This window comes from Lygodium microphyllum, chromosome 11, assembly GCF_053477565.2.
Source record: "Lygodium microphyllum isolate KBCC chromosome 11, Lygodium_microphyllum_v1.1.10, whole genome shotgun sequence".
NCBI classification, from domain to species: Eukaryota; Viridiplantae; Streptophyta; class Polypodiopsida; order Schizaeales; family Lygodiaceae; genus Lygodium; species Lygodium microphyllum.
This window is the reverse complement of record NC_141145.1, coordinates 54,110,074-54,115,635: the sequence shown is the minus strand read 5'-3', so window position 1 is coordinate 54,115,635 and position 5,562 is coordinate 54,110,074. Positions and strand designations below refer to the sequence as shown.

At 36.3% G+C, this 5,562-nt stretch overlaps 1 pseudogene; it reads right to left on the bottom strand.

Moving 5' to 3' along the window:
* Positions 1 to 745: 745 nt before the first annotated feature.
* On the bottom strand, positions 746 to 5,315 carry LOC148028831 (uncharacterized; annotated as a pseudogene).
* Between the last annotated feature and the right edge of the window lie 247 nt (positions 5,316 to 5,562).

Here is a 5,562-nt window from a genome sequence, read left to right as displayed (position 1 = left end):
AAAAAATTTCAATTTTTGACCACCACAACACAACCACCACACCAACACAAACGACCAATTATTCCTCTTGTAGTCTTAATTTCTACAAGAGCACACTCTAGGAAGAGCATCTAGCACCTTGGACAATGCTCAAAATACAAACTTCCAAAAAAACAACTACATAAAGTCCTCATACCTCTTTAAAGTTGTTACAATACTTCAAACCTTAAGTATCCAAGTTTTAGAATGTCCGACAAACACAAATGCATCTCAACACACTTGTATGTAACCCTTCTTTGTCCTCACAAAAGAAACAAAATTTGCAATCAAGGGAAGGGCCCCTCTCTTCTTGCATAAGAGGTCTATATAGTTGCCTCTCCTTCATAAACTCACCAAAAGCCTTAATCTTTTGTTTAATGAATATTATTATTACTTTTAATCTTCGTTTTGCTTTTGGTAAAAGTAAAAGGCTTTTTTTAAAAAACATATAAAGATTAGCTTTTCAAACCCATGTTTCTTGCAACCTTAGCAAAACTAGGGATGTTATACAAAAAACCTTGCTCATCACTTCATGAACAGGTGTCCAAAGAGAAGGCATGACCAGTCAAGGCAAGGATCTTTTCAATGGTATAGCCAGAGTCTATGTTTCATATTAGCTTTATGTATTGCAGCAAAAGTCTTGAGCTTTTGTAGAAAATAAACTACTAGTAGGCTGAATAGCTTTCCACCATGTAGAGGGTGTGTCGTGATCTTCATAAAAAAAGTATCATGCCTTTTGCTTCACCTCTTTTGGTTATCCTTTAAATTCAATTTGAACATGAGCTCTCTTTTTCTTATTCTTTGGCTCCAGTCTCTATCTATCCCAAAGAGGAGCAGTTCTCTTTCCATCCACTTTTGACGAATTGTTCATCTCTCCATCACTTTCTTTAGGTTCTTCATCGCGTTAGAAGAAAGTACACCTCCCGATTCATGTCAATCCTTTTCAAAATGTTCAAACTTGTCTTTATCTTCTATCTCATATTCAACATACTAAACCTTTGGTTCCTCCTTCTCTTTGCATCAATTGCTTCAACAAGCTCTAAAGCATCATCATATTGGGTCACATGGAAATTGTAAATATCACCATAAGTACCACTTTGTAGCCATTAAAGCAATTATTTCTCTCTTTGCTTGTCTAGGACATCTTTGCAACCTTAGCCTTTCCCTCCCTTCGTGCCTCTCGTTTAACTTGTTTGGCTAGCATAATAACAATTTTCTCCTTTACTTTCAAGGTAAGTTTGTGCTTTAAGATAAAATATTGTGTCTTCTTTGTAAGAGGATGCTTATTTTTGTGAACCAAGAACTTTGGCCAAAACTTCATATATTTATCAACAATCTTCAAGGCCTTGGCATAGTTCCTAGGTAGCTTTACTCTCTCTCCCACAATCCATGGAGTGTGTGGGCTCTTCAGTGCTCTTCATGTACAAATAGAGAGTTCATTTGTGCTCTTTGATGGTTGCATAACAGTTGTTTGCAAGGGGCATGAGCTCCAATTGCAAAGACATGAGATGTTATACTCATTTCTACAAAAGTTTTGTGTACTAATTTTGGCCTTGAAGCTACAATGTTTGTGGTTGATGACCTGCCATATGACCTTCTCAATCTCCACAAACTTTTTGTCATCATCTTCCCGATTATATACACACTGCAATGTATGAAGCAAAATAGAGATTCTTCTGAAAAATCAAATCTGAAACATAAAGCTTGTATGGGTTGTTTTCATGATCAACATCATGAGGACCATTATTTTCTTGAGAGAATGTGAGATTTTGGGAGGGTGGCGTAGAGTAGACATTTTTTTCTTACTAAGCGATGAGAGATGAGGTTAAGGATTGTAAATTAATTAAGAAATTGTGTTTGCATGTTGCATGATGCATGGGCACATGTAGACAAACTGAGCACTATACTTTCCTGTGCATTTATTTTTTCTTGTGTAGCATTACTTGTATGATTGCATACCATGGATTCAACTTTGCATTTCATCATCTAGAAGGCATGTATGTATGAGCACGGAGTTCAATTTCAAAGCTTATTTTCTACTAGGACACATTGCATGAAATTGAAATAGACTATCATAAACATAGTAATTGCCTCGGGGGGTTCACTATATATATATTCTCTATATAACATGCCTTCATGGCCTATTTATAAATATCCTAATCTGTGATGTTTTCTTGAATTAAACACAATCCTTTTCTATTCAATCTATAAGTAACTCCTTTATATGACACCCTTTTGTATGTAAAAAATGTATTAAAATTGTGTTTAAAAAACCCCTTATTGTGAACTCACATTATATATACATATATTCATGAGTGGGCCCCCCGAGGTAATTGCATATGCTCTGATGGTGGAAATAATTGATGACAAGTTTGGAAGAATAAGAAGATTGTGTTTGGCTTGGCATGGGTAGATATTGCTACTATGTTAAGTACCGCAAACTATTGCAGAGGTACCAAAGATTGTAAATTCGGAGAAGATAAATCTTCAAAAGGCTCTTGAGCTTCTTCAAAGAAAGAAATTTACTTGTGTGGGCAGGGAAAAAGATGCAGTAGTGTCTAAAGATCAGGTTATAGATATTGTGGATTTTTATTTTTATTTAAAGACAAATGAGGATTATGTGCTATAGGTAAGGAAAGCAAGATGCTCCATAGAGGAGCAAAGAGTGATTGGCATCCTATTAGCTAAAGAATTGATCCCACCCACAAAAGAAATTGTTTTTTTCCCTCCAATTCTTGAGGCAAAAGAATGGAACTCAACACAGAGGTCAAGGGTTCAACATTGCAAGAGGTTTAATCAACAACATCACCCATCTCCTGGAAGTGATGATGGAAGCCAAGCAAAGAAGAAAGAAAAGAGTGGAGGAAACCAAAAGCTTCATCACCCCAACAAGTGCAAGATATACCCTTTCCACAAAGTTGGGAGTCCATTCCTACCAATTTGAATAGTGAGATTTTTATGCTAGACTAATGGGGATCCCAAGAGTCACCTATGTAGTTTACTTTAAATCTCCCAAAGGAACTCCAAAAAGTACTTCCTATTTGGGCAGTGGAAAAAATCATCAGAGTAGAAGCACAACCAGGAAAAAGGTGGTTGGAGCATAAAGCAAAAGATCCTAGATTATGGTAATAGAAACCATAAAATTATTGGCATGAAAAAGTATTTGAGGTACCCAAAATAGTGAGTCCCAATAGAACTAGAGAAGAAACCTTGTGGATGTTAGCATGTAGGCTTTGGTCACCTTTTGTAGTACACTACCCCATGGAATCAATCATATCCTTGAAAAACATGGGCAATATGACTTTTCTCTTATTCTTAATGTTACTATCCAAAGGGAAGAAGATAGCCTCAAGTTAAAGAAAGAGACTTCGTGCCCTCTTTCAAACAATTTGTGTTAGAAGTTTAGATTGATCAAATCCATCCTTTGTTACTACTAATCTAAGGTTGCTCTTTACATTGTTCAACTAAAGAAGATCAGTAGAAAGAAAAGAGCATGCACTTATATGCTCTTTTATTCAATATAAATGTAGGAATGGATAGACATGCCATGGTTAGATTACTTCTTGGAGTGACAATGTTGTTGACTTATTTCTTGAGCTAGCAGAGGACATGAATGCAAGCAAGTTCACTAACTACAACCACCCTTTCTTCCAACAACACCACTTATGAGGCTGGCTCTCAAGAGTCATAATATCATTAATAGGGCCTGCCTAGAGAAATCCTTAAATTCACTCCCTCCAACCATATAAAAGAGATAGGAACATGAAAGAAAAGGATATATCCATCTCCCATTTTCACTTTCACAAGCAAAAACCCTCACAACATAGTAAGGTAGCCACACCTCTTAGGAAGTGCATAGCTTTTGATTGTGCATGGTCACAACATGGCAATGACTAAAGACACCTATGATGTCAATGGCCCTTACAACATTGCTTTCTACCTCCCCTCCCTTTTTCCTTGTACCACAATGAGAAACCAAGCACCACATCAACTCCTTCCATGACTCCCCATTACCATCCCCTTCACGAACCACCAACACCAATCACACAATGCTACCCCTTGGGTTACAGAGTGCCATGGGGGACTATTACATGTCTAGGAGGGGGGTAATGTTAACCCCTTACCCCTTCTAGGAAGTCAAAAATAAAATCAAGACAATAAAGAGACTTTAGGAAAAAAAGCATAATTTTTGAAAAAAGGGAAAGCAAATATAAGAGTGCGTCTTGGGCATTCCTTATTTTTACAGAAGTCGTAAGTTGTAATTTATTTTGGGGAGACTCGAGGCTCACTCCCATGCAAATTGTAAATAAATGGTATTGTAGTATCACTTGGAAATTAGAAAAAATGGATGGATGTGAAGTGGCTAGAGTTAGGTTATTGGTCTTGTCCAACACTTCCTACGTTTTGCATCTAGAGTTGTCTCTATATAATTGATCAAATATATTTTCTTGTCTAAATTTTTGAACTGCTTTAGGTATCTAGTATTACTAATCAATCACTGAGAAGTTTTAAACATACAAGTTATCCCTCAAGTAAAAAAAAAATTGGTGAATGATGTAAAGCTTTAAACTCCTTATATTTAAACTCTCTCTCTCTAAAGAAAGAAAACTAAAATCTCTTCAATTTAGAAATACAAGGTTTCAATGGTAAATCAATCTATGATAAAAGAGTACCAAAGTCTATGTTGCCAAATGTTACAATTAGTATTTGTAAAATAAATAAGTTAAAAAAACAAAGATGAGTGGTGGATCAACACCACCATCTAGTGGTGCCATCTATAACATCCTAGTTTTCCCTCCTAAGCCTATTTCTATATCTATAGGGATGGCACAACCACCTTTAATATCCCCTCAAAAAGCAATACTAATCTCAGTGGCCATGTCGGTTCTATCTACTTTAGGAAAATTACATATCAAAGACTTCCAATAACTCATGTTTAACTATCAGGTCGATGAGAAAGCATACCCTTTGATGTTCTTCAACATGACTTTGAAGGGAAATGCAGCCTAGTGTGGTACTATTGACTTGTGACACATTCAATTGCCACTATGTAGGCGTTCTACACTATGTTTTCATAGAGAGTTCTCTACTAAAAAGGGAAGCCAATATTAGTTGTGTTCCCTAAATGAGACTCGATAAGATTTCAATGATGCACTAAACAATCTAAATGCAACTATAGTAGCAACAGAGGGAGTGGAGTCAAGAATTTAAGTTGCCTACACGACAAGCGGACATGCCTTCTTAATGATTGGGATGGTGCCAAATGTGCTACTGGCAGGATATGACTCAATACCCATCTAATCACAAAGGGATACATTTAAAAATGTATTTGAAAAGTGAATTAAATAAGAGATAAGGGTAGGAAGTGAATTACATGGAGAGAGAGAGAGAGAGAGAGAGAGAGAGAGAGAGAGAGAGAGAGAGAGAGAGAGAGAGAGAGATTACCTTGATAACTCAGGCTAATCATAAGGGGGACAATCATGTTGTTCATATTTTCCTCAATTTCTATATCATGTTTAACACTTTTTCATAAGGAATAATAGA